The sequence below is a fragment of the Parus major genome, chromosome 9, assembly GCF_001522545.3.
Source record: "Parus major isolate Abel chromosome 9, Parus_major1.1, whole genome shotgun sequence".
In the NCBI taxonomy this organism is placed as follows: Eukaryota; Metazoa; Chordata; class Aves; order Passeriformes; family Paridae; genus Parus; species Parus major.
In genome coordinates, this window is record NC_031778.1 from 26,533 (window position 1) to 45,052 (window position 18,520).

The 18,520-nt window shown below is 47.8% G+C and overlaps 2 protein-coding genes across 7 annotated transcripts in view; one reads left to right on the forward strand and one right to left on the reverse strand.

The window, feature by feature from the left end:
- The window catches only part of SEPTIN2 (septin 2), a 21,833-nt gene extending 21,739 nt beyond the window's left edge, over positions 1–94 (reverse strand). For 2 of the 4 annotated variants that reach the window (XM_015637295.3, XM_015637299.3), the window contains exon 1: positions 3–91. The gene's annotated coding sequence lies outside the window, so the exon portion shown is untranslated. Of the gene's footprint in view, positions 1–2 lie in introns of all 4 variants that reach the window. The other 2 variants (XM_015637297.3, XM_015637298.2) reach the window with 2 other exon arrangements.
- Positions 95–187: 93 nt separating this feature from the next.
- The window catches only part of HDLBP (high density lipoprotein binding protein), a 38,844-nt gene continuing 20,511 nt past the window's right edge, over positions 188–18,520 (forward strand). The window contains exons 1-2 of one of the 3 annotated variants that reach the window (XM_015637278.3): positions 188–300; positions 18,341–18,408. The gene's annotated coding sequence lies outside the window, so the exon portion shown is untranslated. Of the gene's footprint in view, positions 301–14,122; positions 14,226–14,406; positions 14,431–18,340; positions 18,409–18,520 lie in introns of those variants that run through there. The other 2 variants (XM_015637279.2, XM_015637280.3) reach the window with 2 other exon arrangements.

Sequence of the window (18,520 nt, forward strand, 5' to 3'; positions counted from 1 at the left end):
ACCTCGGCTCGGCTCACCTCGGCTCGGCTCGGTTCGCGCCTCCCTCAGCCGCCAGCTCCGGGCTCCGCTCCCGCGCGCATGGCCGGGAGAGGGGGCGGTGCCGCCCCGCCCCAGGCCTCGCCCCTGGGCGGTGCCGGGATCCGCGCGCATGCGCGCGTCCCATCACCCATAGCAACTCGCTGGGAGGGGGCGGGGCTATCCGCATGTTGTAGGTCACGCACATCCCCTGTGCTGCACCAAGATGGCGGCCGGGTCGTCGGCCTCGTACCCAGCATAGGCTTCACTGCGGGCCGACTAGAGGTAATGCCGGGCCCGGTGCGGGAGGGCGGGAGCAGGAGCGCCTCAGGTGAGCGGGAGGAAGGCGTGGGCCCGGCGCCGAGGCCGGGCGCGGTCTGTCGCCTGCAGCAAGATGGCGGCAGCGGCGAGAAGGGCGGCGGGCGGGATGTGCAGTGAGCGCCCGGCCCCGCTCTATGGTCGCGGCCGCTGCCATTGGCGCAGCGCGGGCCACGTGCCGCCGGCGCACCCCGCACCGAGCCGGGCCGCAGGGGCCGCCCCGGCGCCCCGCTCCGCCGCCCGAGGTCCCGCTCCGCCGCCAGCGCCGCCTTGGAGGCGGGGAGCGCTCCAGGGCCGCTCAGGAGCAGACAAAAGCCATGAGTCAAGTCGCCCTTCTTTCCCCGGCGGCGGGTCGGCCGCGGCTGGGCCTGCGCCGCCGCTGAGGGATGCGGCTGAGGAAGCGGTCGCCTTCCCCCACCTTCGGCTGGTGGTGGGTCCTGCCCTGTGCCCCCGGGCCCGTACTGCTTTGGGCTCTCGAAGTGCAGTAGTCTTCATTCCCACTGCTCCTGGTCCCTAAAGCTGAGGCTGCGCCATGGCCCGCGATGGGGGAGGGTTTTGGCCTCACCTCTAACACTGCAGGTAGCATCAGCCGCCTCTGTGCATGATACGAGGGGAGATTCAGCCTCTGCTGACTTGCTCTCTATGCCTGCAGTGTGGTTTTATTTCGGGTTTTTTATAGACCAGGATGATTCAGCAGCCCTGAAGAGGGTTAACCACGGGACGTTGATGATTCTTGAGCTATAGCTGATATGGCTCATGATAAGTAGCACTTCCCATGATGGCTTTCCCCAAACAGTAGGGGAGGTTTCATAATAAGAATAATTTCTTCCACTGAAAGACAAGATGCAAGCGAGGATATTATGCTGGGAATGATTGCAATATAGAGATCAGTTACCTTGTAAGATGAGGAAAGGGCCTTGAATTTACCAGGTTTAGGATTTGAAACATTCTCAGTTCTGTGTCTGTGAAGTTAAGATTAATGACATTCAGTTTCAAGGTGTTTGGAAGAGTAATTTCTTGTCTTATCCTGTTGTGTAATGACAGTGAAAAATCTGCACACTCATGTGTGCTGTGTTGCTTTATCACATGTTTGCTGTTCAGTTAGGTAAGTGAAGAATCTGCCTGGTGATTTAGTTTCCATTTTTCCTACTGGTTCTATTCTGACAATTGTCTTCAATTAGAAGACAACAGATAGTGGTATGGTTTGTACTGGTTTTTTTGGTTTTTTTTCCAAACCTGACTTAGAAGTGATATTTTGGGTATTGTTTAATATGTGGGTTGGTTATCCCTCTCCATAGTAAAGGAACATATATATCAGAGGTGAAGCAGGAAACCTAATGTGTGGCTGTGTATCTGCTAAACCTCTGTGTCTCTAACCCTTTGCCTGTTTAGATTCGAACTGTTGAAAAAAAACCAGTCCTCTATTTGTACATGGATTTTCATAAAGCATGGCCCAAATCATAGGCAGAGCCATCCACAACAAAAGCACACAACCTTTTTCATAAAGTACAGTTTCACCAGGATCAGAATGACAGGCACAGGAAAAGCTCTCACTAGATATGAAAGAAACTGGTGGAATGTGACTGCAGGGTGGCAGAGGCAGTGTAACCAGCCAGCATGAGATTTGCCACTGCTGCAAAGTCCAGATCATTCTCAAAGGACAGTTTTCCAACTAGATTCTAAAGGAAACAGTTAAAGATTGCTCCTGTTTGTTCTATGTAGATCATTCTGGTGTGTCCACAGCTGGTAGTGTGATACACATTCCTGTCTCCGCCTTTGTTGCAAGTTAGGCTGGTTTTTTTTCTCTTGGTTTCTTTTTCACCTCTGCCCTGCTTTTGCTTGATAGGATGAAAAAGTTGACATATCTTCTTATGACTTTGAAGGTTATTATGGTCCCTACTTTTTCATTAGTCTCACTAATGAGGGAGGCTTCCCCTTGAGCTAGAATTGGATCATGATGTTGTTGTTGCACAGTGTAATGGTAACAATAATAACTTGATTTTGGTAGGTTAAATAGTCAGGCTTAAGTAGTTACTTCGTCAAGTAGCTGGTCTTTTTCCATTAAACATTAAGCCATCTCTGCAGGTAGTATGGTCTCTTAAAAGAGAGCTTTGTAACCTTGGGCTTTCCATGGCTGGTTATCTGAGTGGGAGCCATCCCAGACAAGGAAAACTGTGCAGTTTGCACCTTTTTGAGGAAAATCGGGATGTTTCACTGGTTACAGTATTTTGGGTGATACTGCCTTTTCCAAAGCATATATTCTCTTTGTATATAGAAGCTTGTTAAGCTGGTACAAATGCAGTTAGGATTGTGCTGTTGTGAAAATTTGGGTAATTCATCCAATCACTACCGGTCAGATGGTCAGAGTAGTCAATGGCACTGGGACCAGTCCAGAACGTTCAAACTGAATGCAGGTGTGTGGTTAGAATCATAGGATCATTTATGATGGAAAAGACCTCCAGCATCAACAAGTCCAACCATTCACCCAGCACTGCTGCATTCACCACTGAGCCATTCCCCAGGTGCCATGTCCATACATCTTGAATGCTTCCAGGGATGGTGACTGATGATGGGTAGCATGTGTTGCTTCCCAATATCCTAAACCTCCCCTTATGAATGAATTGTTCACTTACCATAGCTGGAAGGCTTTTGACAATTTGAATGGTGGGTTTCTGTAGAGTATCATATTTACGTGAAAATGTTTCTCTTTGAAAAGAATCACTCGTGGTTCAACTTCGTTTTGTATTCAAGAATTCTACAAAGGAAATCCTCAGGTCTGTGTTGTGCAGAGCTTATAACATAAACCTCAGAGTGAAATAACAAGACTGGCAAGTGTTCCCATTGAACCCATATGGGAATGTTGTTACAGTCTTGACAAAGAAATACAGCATAGTGGTGGCTTCCCCATCCCTGCAAATGTTTAAGGTCAGGCTGGATGAGATTTGGAGCAGCCTTGTGTAGTGGAAGGTTCCCCACCTTGACAGGGGGGTGGAATTGGATGGTGGTTAAGGTCCCTTCCAACCTAAACCAGTCTGGGATTCTGGGATTCTGTGCACCACTGAAGAAGTTGCAACAGGGTTTTTAAAGCAGACAGAAAGGTGTGTTTATCCTGGAGGTAACAAGTCTGACTTGTCCAGGAGCACTGAGAGGCCCAGAGCCTATAGAACTCCTGTAATGTGTGTCTGCACAAGAATTAAGTAGGTGTTACTGTGTTAAAATATGAAAACAGATAAGGAAGAGATAGGAAACTAAAACTGAGCTGCAGGATGCGGCCTTTGTTCCTCTTCCTAATTACCCTGCCTTTGAAAACAGAATGTTGTTGTGTAGCTTGTTGGGCTTTAGTCATGTTTATTTATTTTCCTTATTTTTTTGAGGCCTTTGGTCTAGTAGCTATTCCTACAGAGTCTGTGGTGTTGATTGTGGCCTGTAAGACTGCATTTAGAGTGGAAGAGAGGGCCCTGGTCAATAGGGCCTCTTGAGGAAGGGATTGCAGAGGACTTAGGACACCTGGAAGTAGTCTCTGGCCTCCGGGTGTTCATGCTAGACTGGTCATTAAGTCAATAATCTAGTATTGTGTCAAGAATCTAGGGCTTGTTTTAAGATCACTTTCCATCTGAGAAATTCTTAGGTTTAGAAGAACAATTTTGGGTTACTGGCTTATCGTGGATATGGAATTACACCTGCGAGATTTGTTTGTACCTATATTTGTATTTATCTGTCCTTTAGCTTTAAGAGGAAGTAGATTTTTAGGATATGAACAGTCTATTAAAATCTTGTGATTTGCATTCCCATCTTTAAATGGGTAAGTCCTGAATGCCTAATGATCTTTTTTTGCATCTTCCTTCTGTGAGCTCATGTTGCCCCTTAGCTCTCATGGTATGACTTCAGTGGAAGGAAATCGGAAAGTCAGGTTGGAAAAAGATGTATCAATAAATGAGGAAAAGTTCCAGCCAAAGCAAGGGGGGAAATGTGAGTTGCTAGAAGATCTTTGTATTTAAGGTTTTAATTGCAACACTAATCAAGCTGTGATTGGTGTTCTGAGTTTGTTTCATAAAAGAGGTGTGTTAAAGCTGAACTAGTTAATTTGTCCTTCATTAAGGTGATCTTTGGTGTTTCTACATACAAAAGAGTTAATATTTTCCCAGCATTCTTGCAGAAGTACAGGAATCCTTTCTGGCAGCTGCCATATAATACAGACACTTTTCTTTGATCCTGCTAGTGAAGACTTCACTTGTCTCTCGTGGCTGATTCTATGTTGTTGAATCTTGCAACTGGTAGATCTTTCCAGCCTCAAAGATACCTACTAATATTTTTCACATTCTTGCTAGATATATTAGCATGTAAGTAACTTAAACACACATCAGTACTCCTGTGGGTGCAGAGGGCTGACCTTGGCCACAGCTGCTTGGCCTGTGGGAATTGGCTGTGTTGCTGAGGCAGCGAGGGAAGCATGTCCCTCTTTTGTGAGGAGCAGGGATTGGAGCAAGGAGTTATGTCCAGCTACAGGCACAAAAGATGCACTTGCAAAGCAGCAGGCAGAAAAGAAACCAGGGAGAAACCTGAGAGAAAAGATGGATCACAAAAGGCTCATCTAGAGGAAGTCATAATGAGTTTAACTTCAATGGAAAAGCTGCACTAGAATAAGGGAAGGGATTGGTTAGCTGCAAGACACAAAGAAATGGTGACTCACACGAAAAGTTTTGCCTTTGAGAGGATTGAAGAGTAGAGTCATATTTATGCGACCTCCCTCAAATGATGTTATTTAATTTAATTGCAGAATAAAATGGATTTACTTGTTGACGCAGAATAGAAGTAGTACCAGATTATCTTACACTCCACAGCACAGTGTCTGGAACTATTTTCCAGCACCAGTTTTGCTGTTTTACTGACAATTTTAGAGAGAACCACTTGGGAGACGTTTGGGGATGGAACAGATAGATTTATTTAGCATTAATGGAAGAAAAGAGACACACCCATTCCTCCCTACCCCACCCCCCCCCAAGAAAAAAAGACCGTGACAACACCACAAATTCAAGCATGAAAACAAGGAAACAAAGCAAAACCAAGAAACAATTCTATAAGGAACTTGCTTATAAATGTATGGCAGTGTGATTCTGGTAAAAGTATCCATACACAGCTTGTGTATCCATACAACTTGTGTGTATGCCACATCTTTTACCTGCATGAGAAATACCTGTGAAGGAGAGTTTTGGGAATCCTTATATCATGGTAATTGATACTTGTGTGCTGAAGCTATTAATTCAGCAACATCCCAGCAAATAACTGGATTTTAAGGAGGAAAGACTCGGAGCCCTGTTGTGTTTTGACTATAACAATCCTGTTTGGAGGATGCAGGCCTCAGTCTTTTCCATGTGTTATTAAATTGATAGTTGCTTGTTGAGATCTCTCTCAAAGCCCATAAAAGTGCTATCTGACCCCAGGTTCTGGTTTTAAATGAAGGTTACTGGTATCATATCTCCTAGAGGAGAGGCAGGTATAGCTGACTGTCACAAAGGTAACCTCTGGCATTTTTTTCATCAGGGATTGGATAACTGGAATAATCTTCTTACATCATTCAAGTTTCAGGCTTGGTTCCAGGTATTGGCACAAAGCATGGGCATCACTCCCCTGTTCGTTTTCCCCATCCATGTTCGTTTTGGTTGACTGGTATTTCAAAGGTTTTGCAGGAAGTTGCTGAAAAATCTGCAGGGGCTTTTCTTCAGAGGAACACTGACTGCCTTGATGGCCAGTGCTCATCTGAGGTGGTACCACCTGCTGTAGGATCACTTGATAGTTCCCTTCTGCTTTTTTGCAGTCTCGTGTTTTTTGTCTATCCCTGCATTTCTGTCACTGGGAATTGAACTGGATATTTCACAAAATAAACTGGACATACTTGCCAGAGATGAGTGGCAAACAAAGCCTAGGGCCTCTGGCAAACAAAGCCTAGGGCAGGCTGTGTGGCTGGAACAGGGACCTCAGGCATGGGGTGGTACATGGGTCAAGTTAAGAAAAAGGAAGAAGTAAGGGAAGGAGTTAATATTTCCCCACTGGCAGGGACAAAAGCAAAGCCAGGGGAAGTCACAGTGGTGCAGGAGGCCAGGAGTGATTGCAGTGGACTTATTAGTGCTTGCCCCAGAAGCTGGGGGGCATTTTTGTCTCCAGTGAGCATTGGAGGTGGTGCGGACTGCCTGACTTCTTCTGCCTTTCCAAAGGAGAAGAGCAGGGTTGTGCTGTTTGTACACCAGGCCGCAGCTGTTTCCATTGCTCAGGAGAAAATCAATTTACTGTTATCTCTGTGTCAGTGATAAAGTTGAATGTAAACCTGGACTGGAGCAATTGAAAGGAAAGCTGAAAAGAACAGCTCCCAGAGCAGGCAGGGTGAGAGTGAGAATGGGAATATATTATGATTGACCTGCTAGTGCATATGCCTATGTTTTCAAAGTGAGTACTTCAGCATTTGGTGCAGGGATTTAGGTGTTTGGTCTTACAAGGACCCTTGGAATGTCTGGAGAATAGCAAGTTGTAGGGATATGACTATTACTTGAAAGTAGAGCTGGTTACGTAGCAATGAAGAAGCTTAAAAGTGAATTTTTACACTTGCTCTTATAAAAAGTTTTATGAAATTAAAATCCTGAGTAGATGGTTCTGTTGCCTGCAGCATAGCTTTGGGTAAAATGAGAGTAAGCAGTGAGTATTTACAGAAGGTTAAAAGTTCTTGCAAATTTAGGAAACATTACCCCTCTATTTTATTTGAAAACTTATTTTGCTCAGGACACCATTCTATTAGTCCCAAAGACAATAACCAAATGGATGGAGGATTGTATAGCATGAGGTATCAAAACAAAAAAATTGTACCCAAAATGGTTCATGTTGTGTTCCAGTTCAGCCCAAAGATGAGCAGGGTAGAACTGGAAATGATTCAGTTATGAAAAGGGGTTTTAAGCGTAAAATAATATTATTTGTAACAATTAGGGGGGATAGTTTTACTCAGAGTTCTCCCTACCTCTTTCTCTCCTTTCATAGCAGGCTTAGAGTGGCCTTGCAAATTTGGAAGGGAAGACTGTCTGGGTTTTTCACTGTCAGTTTAGATCACTGTGATGTCATTCTGTCTAACACATGAAGAGCCTTTTGCTTGGCCTAGTAGAGATTAGGAATTAGTGCTTGTCTGTGGATGTGCTGAGCCCCTGTTGCATGTGCTATGAATGGGACAAAGGGAAAGCAGTGCTTAAATGGTGAGGGTCCTAGCATTGCTTTTCCAAAGTAGCAGTAGGAATCAGGTATTTACTTTAATGCTTCTTCAGAGGAATTGCTGCCAAACTGAAGGTGGGGTTTTTTTCAATTTTAAATAGTTCTGTCCTGCTCCAAACAAAGCATTAGCCTCCCTGCAAGTTTCAGGCTTTTATTCTTTCAAGTGTTTTGTTTGTCACAATAATGCTGACTTATCTGGGTTGTAGTTTCAAGCTGCTTATTGCAACTGAAAGATAGAAATAAAGATAAATAAAATTTACAGAATTAGCATCGAGAATCAATGTGACTTGGGAAACTGGAATTCAGAGCAAAACATACCAGAGCATGTAGAACTTTATAAAAATGGAGCTCTGGCATTCTCTTGAGTCTTCGTTATCCAATAAATATTATGAACTGAGGAATCTTTAAAGTCTTTCAAGGAGCTTTGAACAACTTTGCTGAGTTTTTTTATAAAATACGTCAAATCAAAGTAGGTAAGCAAGATTAAAAAGAACTGTAACCCAAACAAAATGGACAAAACCAAATGTCTGTTTACATTTTTGCTTAAGTTACAATTTTTCTGCTCCTCCCCTGAAAAGGGGCAGTGGGAAGCTCTCATTTGGTTTGCCATGCTTCTTTTTATTTTCTTCATTTTATGTATATACTTATCTAATCAATCTCAAAAGAAGTGGTTGTTGTTGTCTTTATAAACTGCTGTAAGTACTTAAATTCTGCCCTGCAAAACATCAGCTTAAGAGTACCTGGAGGAGGGTCTTAGTGGGTCTGGTGACAGGTTTGAGCTAAGGGACACAGTTCACTTTACATTTTATCAATATATGACAGTTAATGTGGAAAAAGTTAAGTTTAGGGCTTGCAAATCCCTTGCCTTTTCAAGCTAGGTGATGTATAGTGCATGAGAGCTGCTGGCAGCATTTCTTAAAAAAAATTGCCACGTGTTCATTTTATGTTGCAGTGGCCAATGGAGAGAGAACAGGAGACACTGAAAGGTAAACAAAAGAACTTGAACCCAGTAGCCAAAGGAGAGTGAAGTGAAAGTTTCCATTTGAAGAACAGAAAGAGAATAGCGCATGCTTTGTCCTACAGTATCTCCAAAATCTTCATTTCTTGGGTAACTGAGATATTAAGAGGCTTTGGGAAGTGCCTCTCAGCTTGCTAATTGTGGAAGATTTTTGTTTTTCTGCAGTGTAGAATGGCGAGCAGTGCTGCAGCGCCACTCCAAAAGCTCCTGGGAGTAATAGGTACATGGCGAGGTGGTGATTTAAACTAAAAAGCAAGTTCAGATCAGGACAAGGAGCCAACATTGAAATTTGAAGTTCTAACTGCAAGTAAGAAACCTTTTATTCACTGTAAGCATAGTCGGGTGTTGGAATAGGTTGCCCAGGAAGTTTGTGCAGCTCTGAAGGTTTTCAAGACCTGAGGGAGGAAAGCCCTGAATATATTGGTCTGACCCTACTTTGAGGTCTCAGAGGCTCTGACCTCCGTGTGTTGCCAGATATTCTGAATTTCTGTGATTTCTGTGCTGTTCCCACTTTCCAGGCAATATATTTGGAATCTTTGTTTTCTGAATCACTTTTTCCATTCTTGAGTCAAAACAGTGGTTTTTTTTTACTTTGTCCCTCATATTTATTCCTTGTGAAAATGTTTATTGGCTTCCCAAGGCCAGGAACCTGAAATTTGCTTATACTCTTTAAGAATTCTACTCCTTTGCAACTTCTTGAAAGCCAAGTTTATGTTAAATCAGATTTTTCTCACAGTGCAAGTGGAAGGGCAGACTCAGACTGGTCCTCTGTGCCTTCCTTCTGCTTTGCTTTTGAATAGATTTCATTAAACTGTCCATTGATTTTTTTTCTTCCTCATCTCTGAAAAGGCATTTATTTTGTCAGAGCACCTGACATCCGAGGATCACAGCATTCTGAACAACTTGAAATAATGAGCTGTGGTGGTGTGGAGTCCACAGAGAAAATCAAGATGCTGTGTGTGCACAACCAGGGCAACCAAGAGAATTTTGCTGGCCAATTCACTAAATCTAAGAGCAGACCTTGAGTCTCTTCACTGGGTGGGGTTTTTTAATTTGGTTTTTTTTTGTTTTTTTTTCATTAAATCTCATTTTCTCACAGTGTCCCTGTAAAACCAGCAGCTTTTCTTCCCTCTGCAATTAGAAGGCCTGGTGCTCCTTGTTCATACTAGAGCTCTGTCCACACCAGTAAGCTGTTCCTGTTCTTCCTACTTATCCTGCATGCCCCTTATAGAGCACCCTGTGATAGGCTAGCAAGTGCAGTGTATATATTCTTTGCTAGCTAATGGTTGCATAATTTTATTGTCAGAATGCCCAGGAAATAAATCTTTTAAAGACCCATATTTGCCTGAGAACCCTGCTGAAGCTTGTCATTTTCCTTCAATATCAAGTCAGCTTTTCTGTTCCTGCAAGAGCATTGCTTCAAACCACGTAGGCTACCAGGAGAAAGGCAAATGGTGTTATACCCACTTGCTATCCTGTATTTTATACCAGCCAGATCCTGTGTGAGACAAACACACATAGTCACTCATCTTCTACCACCCTCTCTTCTTCACAATATCACTAAGTGGTTGGAGCTGGGATTAGTGTCTAGGCCTGGGTAGATTTTTCTCTTTCTATAATTTTCTAATTGGGTATTTACAGTGGGCCTCTCAAGATGGTGGGGCTGCATTAGGTTCAGCCTAATGAAGGGCAGAATTTAGCCTACAGAATCATTTCTTCTCAGCACTGATGTATAATAGGGAAGATAGGTGTCTGATTTGCACATCCCTGGAACTTTTCTTCCTCATGGCAAATAAGTAAAAACCAGTCTCAAAGTCACAGAGACATAAGCAATGTGGACTCATGTTCAGTCATATCTTATGATGAAACTTTTTTTATTCTATTAGCAGAACTGTCTGTATAGTTTGATTCATAACTTCAATTTAACAGAGATTTTCTGTAGAAATGCAAATGTTCTGTTGGAAGATCCCCTGGTGAGCCGCAGTGATAGCTGTAGAACTGAGAGACATATCCTGCTTTGGCTGAGAACCTCAGTTCTCTCTGGCATACAAGTGCCCTGAATCCTCTTTTGCTTGCTTTTTCTAGTGTGATGCAAAGTATGCCCCCAGCCCTTTACTCTTAATGCCACTGGCAAAGGATGTGCTGTAACGGATGCTTTCGGGGGTAGCTCTTTTGTAGTGTTCTCTGACTTGAGTGTGTGGGATAAGCACCCAGAGTACTAAAAGGGTGCTTATTTGTACAGTTTTAGAAATCTGGAGTTATATTTAACAGGAAATAAAATCACAGCACATACTCTTTGGAACATACTTGGGTTGCTTTCCAAATAAGGCTTTTGGTTTCTGGCAGGAAGAATGGGACTCTCTTATAACAACAGAAAATACAAATAGACTAGAAGAAATGCTTTGCAAAATCCCAGCTCAGCTGAGGGTAGATGTGCCAGGAAAGACCAACCTTTTTGCTCCAACAGTTTAAGGTACAGTTTCTTTCCTTTCCCCAAGAGCTCTGGGGTGAAGCGATCATGGAAAGCTTCTTAACTCCTCAACCTTGCCTTCATGTGGGTGAACACGTGTTCCAAAAAAAACAAGCCCCAAACTACTTCAGTGTTAGTTTTATCTCTGTGCATGTTTGATGTTTTTGCTGGTCCCATTTCTGTGTCCTCCCTCAGACTGGTGATATGAGCTGCCAGTCTGGTAAGCCATGGAAACTGTGCACGGCCCAGTCCTTTACCCTTTCTGCCACCCTTTGGTGTTCTCTTTGGGAGGCTTCTTTTTCAGTTGTTCTAACAAGTCATGAAACTGGGGCCTGTTGAAATGCTGCCAGAATATGGGTTGCTTGAGGGAGAGTGGTAGGTTAGTGTTTGTCAAGGGGTTGGGTACCTCCTTCTGTCTCCATTCCCCTCAGCTACCAAAAATGCCTGCACCTGCTTATAGAGGAACCATTTTACACACCTCTCCATGACAATTGTATTTTTAATTCATTTTTTAATTTGAGATTGCATTTTTGGGCAAGTAAGTAGACGGAACAGACCTGAAGCAATCCCTGCAAACCCCTGCCTGTCCATATTCCATAGCCTCACTGAAGAAAAGGTACGGGATGGAACACAGATGGTCATTGTGCTGGTGGGAGCAGGAGGTTGAAATAAGCCTCCTGGTACCCTCTAAATGTGCTTTTATCCATGCACAGGACACTTAAGTACTTAGAAAGGTGAGCTCCCCCCCCCCATACACACACCTCTTTCCCTGTGGAAGATCTTCCCCTGAGGAGAACAGCCTGTGACAGGTTTCCTTCAGCAGAAATCATCATTGGAGGGTGGCACACGGTGAGGTGCTCTAGGCTTTCCAGTAGCTTCTGGGACTGACAGACTTCCCTCCCACCACTTGCAACTGCAAATAAAGGAAGAGCAACAGGCAGAGGAAGATATGCCTCTTAAGCAGACCTGGAGAGTAAGCTGTGATAGAAGCCAGAAATCCATAATGATCTGGCAACCCATGGCTGCAGCAGTACTACAGAGAGAAAGCAGGAGAGGGCCATGCTGTTATCCCAGAGGCACAAGGTGGCATGTCCCCACAGAGGGCCCCTGCTAAACCAGATAATGAGGTGGAGTTGAGGGAGAACAATGTTGGTGCCTTGGTAAGATGCTTCCCTGGCACAGGGGATTGTGGTACTTACTCATGTTAGAGTTAATTGGAGGTTAGAGTGTTGAGAGGAGCCTGTCTCCTTTGCACTGGGGACATAAACAGAAGGGAGCAAAAGCACCTGAAAAACATCCTGCACCTTAAGCAAGGTTCTGAATCCCAGATTACAACACCCTGCACTGCAGCTGCTGCCCAAGGTCTGGAGGTGCTGCAGTTTTCCCAGGTCCCTGGAGCTCTGCTTTTGCCTGAGCTACCAAATGACCTGGTGGCACCAGCCTGCCTGTGGGCCTTCCAGCTGCTTATGGCATCCCAGCCCAGGTGGTCTGTGTCAGAGCAGCCAGAGCCAGCTCCTGGAGCAGATATGACAGTGGCAGCAGTGGTCAGCTGGTTCTCTACAGCCTGCCTGTAGAGAACCCCATGCTTGGAGTGGTATTCCTGCATCCTCACAGAGATAACAGGATTTCTGAGGCTGGGGTGGGGGAGATAGATCATGGAGGTGCCTGGGCATAGTGTCACTTCTTGACAACTATTCTCCTCTGTTCAGCAGGCTTCCTGATTTCACTCACGAGTGTGTCATTATTTATAGTTACAAATTGTTTGTGTCAAAAAATTCAAGTGTTTTGATCATGTCCTCCCAGCCATAAGATAAAAAGAGGAGACATGGAGAAATCTACTCTTGTTTATTAATAAGTAATAATTTTAATAAAGGGTAAATACCATCCATGTTTCCATAAATACAGTGCGTGAAATCTCTAAAATTTACTGCATGTAATCAAAAGCAGTTATGCCAAAGGCCTCAATTTTTTTGTGGTCAGAGCTCCACAGAGCAGTTCTTTTGTTTGTTAGGATCTGGGAGTGCTCTCTCAAAGTGGGAATGAGAAAACCAGTCACTAAGTTATGAGGAAGGTTAATGCTGTGCAGGAAAATGAGCTAATGCAAAAATCAGTTCAAATTCTATGTATTTGTACAATGATGGGACAGGGTTTTTTTTCCCTGGCTCCCTGAGAGTGCAGAGCTAATAATTAAAAACATCTATATTGCACAAAGTAATAAATATCCTCTATGCAGGAAAGGAGGGTGTTGTGCTTGCTGGTTTGCCTTTCCCCTCCTTCACTCTTCCCCATTTCCAGTTAGAGACTGGAATAAGACGAGGGGCTCTTTTTTTATTATTATTATTTTCTGGGGGATAAGGGAGTGAGTTGTGATTTTGGGGTTTTCTGTGGTTTTATTTTTTTTCTTTTTTTTTAAACTCATACCTTGTCCCTTCTGCCTGCCTGCAGCCTCGCTTCCGGTAGCTGTTGCCCTGGCACAGTCTGTGCCCGAGCAGGAGGAGGCGGATTACGGGGCCACCTGGGGCTGAGGCCTCGCTGTCCCTCTCCACTCGCGGGACCCGGCAGGAGCCCCAGGTGCTCGCTCTCTTCTCTAAGCCGTGGCTTTTCAGGCTGATCAGAGCCTTCATGAGCCACTGCTCATTAACCCTGCGCGAAACCGGGCTCGACCAAAGTGGGTAATGCTGAGCTCTGGGGCCGTCGCGGGGCTAGGCAGGAGCCCGCGGCCGGTTCGGTGCTCCAGCAGCCCCAGCCCCCTCTGCCGCTGGGCTGCGGTCGGGAAGCGCGTTCCGGGGTGAATCCGCAGAGAAGGTAGCAAGGGCCTGTACCACGGATAGCAGCTGAGGAGCAGGCGGCGGTGCAGTCCCAAGGACGCAGAGCGAGGCGGGTGCCACCCGGGAGACTCGCTTCCCTTGCCGTGCGGGCCCGCCAGCAAAGCCGCAGGCTCCCGGGCCGCTCGGCCGCGGCAGGGCGGCCCCGGCGGCTCAGGGCACGCGTGGCGGGCCGGCCCCGCCGGGAAGCCGGGAAGGGGCATGTCCCGCTGACGTGCGGGCCGGGGATTGGCAGCGCCCCGGCCTATATAGGCGGCGGGGCGGGCGCCGCGCCGTTCTCCCAGGAGCGCTCCGTTTCTCCACAAGGGCGGGCGAGCGGGCACCGGCCGGAGTGAGTCACGGGGGACGGGGGGCGGCCCCTCCGCCGCGGCCGCGGCGCCGACGTGGAGGCTGGCGGGGCGGCCCGGCCCGAGGCGGCCTCGCATCCTCCCCGGGGCACCGACGTGTCGGCGCTGCCTGGAAAGTCAGCGCTAACTTCCCGCCGGCCGGGCCGGCCAGGACAAAGTCCAGCGAGGGAGGGCATCCGGCGGCGGGAGGTGGGGAGAAGTCCGGCCCCGCGGCGCGGCCTCGGACGGCGGTGGCACGGCTGTGCCGGCCGGCAGCAGCTGCCGCGTATCGCCGGCGTGTGGGGCCGGGCCGATGGGGAGGCCGGGCCCCGCGGCTGCTTGGGGAGGGGGCGGCCGGGCCGAGGCGCGGCGTGATTCCCGTCGTCAGTGGGAGTGGGTTAGCTGCTCCACGCCGTTCCCGGCGGTGTTAGGGTTTGATTCTGATAGGAGCCAAAGCCGCCGGGCAGCGAGCGTTCGTCCGGTGTTGGTCAACCCAAGGAGCGCCGGCGGCGGGCAGCCCAGCCTGCCGCGGGGCCGAGGGCTCCGCTCCTGCCTTGGCTATAGAAGGACGAGCGCCCTGGCCACCGTCGGCGGGGGGAGGTGCCACGGCCGGGCCCGGAGCCGGCCGTGCCTGCCGCGCTACCGCCACCGGCAGCGTTCCGGCGGCCGCGGAACCGCGCTCAAGGCTGTCACTGGGCCCCGCGGGAGCGCCTGTCCCCTGCGCGCCTGATGCGGCCGCCCCCGGCCTGCAACCCGCAGGGCTGCCGGAGCTGGGGCTGTAGCTGCCCCGTGGCACTGGCCGCGCCCCGACCCCGGTCCCGCACGGTTCTGGTGCGCTGGGCGCGCCCCCGCCGCCCCCTCCCGCTCGGCCCCGCGGGGGGGCGCGGTGACAGCGGGGCCCGGCGGGCCCTTTAAGGGTGCCGCCCCGCCCCGCCGCCCCGCCCCCGGTGCCGCCAGTGCTGAGCTGGCGCTGGCGGCGCCGCCCGCCCGGCCGGGCCCGAGGGGCCTGGCGGCTCCCCCGCCCCTGGGCCGGGCACAGGGGGCCAAGCGGAGGGGCAGACCCCTGCCGCTGCCCCGGGTCGCGGTGTCGGTACGGGCATGGGTAGGCTCAGGGCGCAGGCAGCCCCCCGCGGGAAGCTCCTCTGCCCCTGTCGGAGCGCGGCCGGGCAGCCCTCTCCCAGCCCTCCTGAGAGGCACTACCTCTGCTGGCCCTACCGGGCCGGCCGGCAGGACGCGGTCGGGTGCACGTCCTCGGTGGCGGGGCCGCCACAGGGCTCCTCCAGTCCGAGGCCAGACGTGGCGGCGGGGCCGGCGCTAGTGGAAGAGTAAACATGGGGGATGGGGCAGGGCTGCCCGCGGCCAGGGCTGCGGTCCTGTTGCACTCTGATGCACTGAGTCGGGAATCGCTACGAGAGACTGCATTCTGCCACACAGCAGCTATCTGTCAGTGTGATTCCCCCAAAACTAGGGGGCCTGGCCTCCAGTCTCGGAGGGAGCCCGTTGGTTTTCAGAAAGCAAGTATTTTCATCTGTGTCTGCTCATCAACCAAGAGATTGCCCTGTCCTGTGTAAACGTTTGATAGAGGACAGTGTCGACCACAATCAGCCCAGCCCTCTTGCTGTGTGTGCTTCTCACTGCATGAGATTAACTAAGTGACAGTGCTTTTATTAAATATGCTTTTAAATAACAGGTAACTGACATTTCCATCCACAAGAACTGATTGTATCTGCAGTGTAACTCATGGCTTTGCCTTTGTTTCTCTTCGTACAAATGTTTCCCCTGTGCTTAGGTCTGGCCATTGCTGGAGGTTATTTTTAGGATGATTTAATTATCTTTATTGAAAGTGTGCTCTAGACTTCTGTAACTTCTTTTGGTGCACAAGGCTAGCACCACAGGCAGTGTATCAACCAGGCAGTTTGAAACCTGTTGACCCAGTCAGCTGCACGCTGGCATGACATAGCTGTAACCTTAATTTCAAAACGTAAGTGGGAAGCCAAGGAGGTATGAGATCCAAATGCAGTGCTTGAACTGCTGGTTTTGACATTACATTTAAAATACCTTTCTAATGGTTGCCTCTGATTTTGGCCAGAGATAAATCCCTGAGGCCTACAATACACCAGATGCTTGGGACCGCTGGAGATGAGGAGTAGTTGTTCTTAGCTTCTTGTATAGGTGACAAAGCAGAAATTCATATGGATAAACACTGCCCTTTAATTTTGCTTTGAATGTCTGGTTGCTATCTGAGGTGGAGGCTGCAAGGAAGATCTCTGCAGCTGGTATGTACACAGTGAAACCAGCAGCTGTGCCTTGAGGTTGTGTCTTTCAAGTAGGTGCTATATTGGGTGTCGTGCACTGATTTCTTGTCCTTACCCTCCTTCTCTAAGGGAGAAAATATGCAAAATCAGCCAGGTGCTGTTTTCTGGAGAAATGAGAGTTATAAGCATATCTGTGCCTTTAGGAAGGATCCAGCCAGAGCCTAACAGCTGTTTGTGGTATCTAGGATGCTTCTCCCTCATGCCTTCATTTGGAGCTTGCCATGAGGTGGTGGCACTCTCGTTAGTGACCCAACAGGCTGAAGAAGCTGCCACGGAGTCTGCAGGCCTTGCTGAGATAGTCTGGAACAGGTGCCGTAGCACTAACTTGCTTTCCTTGGATCTGCAGCAGCTTGAGCAGTGCAGGCGTGTGCCATGGACATGTAACCACGTCTTACACTTGTGGCGTAACCCTGGACAGCAAGGAGGTTGCTCCAAGATCAGGTTACTATCCACCCTTTCTGTACACAGCAAATGCCTTGCAGAGATCTGCATTGCTGCAGCAGCTGTACTTCAGCAGCATGACTGGCTGTCCCAGTACCTGCTGCCTCATCCCAGGCTTAATTGCAGTATTAGCTCTATTGCTCTGACAGCACAATTCATGCTGCCTTCTGCCTGTTAAAGGCATGTTGAAGTAGGGGAAAACAATGGCTTTGGCTGAGGTGCAGATCAGGCCTGTAAGACTGTTTCATCACTGCTCGTGCTGTTCCTCCCTCCTTTCCTTCTGTCACCATCAGCCTCCCTTACTGCATCACAGCTCTAGCATAATGTGAGACACCTCATCAGCAACACTGAGTTTTTAGAAGCGATACTCGTTTTAGGAGCCTTTTCTAACATATTGGGTCACTGTCACTTTCCTGAAAAGCAGTCAAGTTTACTGTACAGAAGATGGTCCAAGTAGCGCTGCAAGGGTACGTGTGGGAGAGTGGCCTCTTGTCCCATGAGCAGGCAGAGGCACTGGGTTTCAGGAGAGTGCAGAAGCATACAGAACAGTTGTGGGGGACTCTGGGTGTGGCTATTGTACAACTGACAGCGTGTGTACTGTACTAGCTTTTACATTTTCGCTTGTATTCCTAAGCACTTTTTCAGTAAATCTGCAGATCTAGATTAAGGAGATGGAAATCCCTTCCCAGCAGTGTATTTTTCTTCCTGGTTCTGCCTTGTGTACCTAGTTCATATAATAGTTAAAATAGTCCATGTATAAGTCAGTGTAAATTTTCTTCTTCCAACTTTCAGATTTAGGCCTGGAGACAAGATTTAATGCCTGGTGCATGATCTTATTGCAATAAAAACTGCAGAGCTGGACTGCCCAGCAGCTGGGTATAGAGGGCCCTGAGTGTTTGCCTAAGTTTGTGAGGATGTCTGTGTTGATTCACCCAAGCTCCACTGAACTGCATTCCTAACTTGTGACTGATGGCAGTGTTGTTGGCAGGTTTTCAGGTTGTTAGTCTCTTCTGACTAGAGAAGGTCTTGCTTGCAACACTGATATTTCATTCTTGAACATCTGTTATTGATTGTATTTTTGCCTGATGTTGGATGGCTACTCTTGTAGCCAGTGTGGTGAAAGAGTAAGTACTCCAGACTTCCTGCTGGGAAGTTTGAGTTGTTTGTGGTGCTGCCTGCAGAGTAAGTAGAACATGACAGATGTCTTGTGTGGGGAGATGCAATTGGGTTTGAGAGTGTCTTGAATAAGGTGCAACTTTGAAAGGTACAGGTGGTGCTCTGTTGGAAGTTACAGTAACAGGGGTGTCATGGTTCTTTGTTGTCTTGGGCTTAATTATTATTTTTTCTTTTTTTTTCTTTTAAAGCAAAAGCTGGCAGGCTGACAAACAGGCAGCTTACAGGACGGACTCTCTGGCTACTGACCATTTAGCTGGTAAGTTCTTATTTTGGGAGATCCACAGATCTTGCTGTTGCTGAGCTTGCTAGTCAGAGTGGCTTTCTGAGTGTCTCCCTAAGTCAGTCACCTAAATAAGTTTCTCATGAAG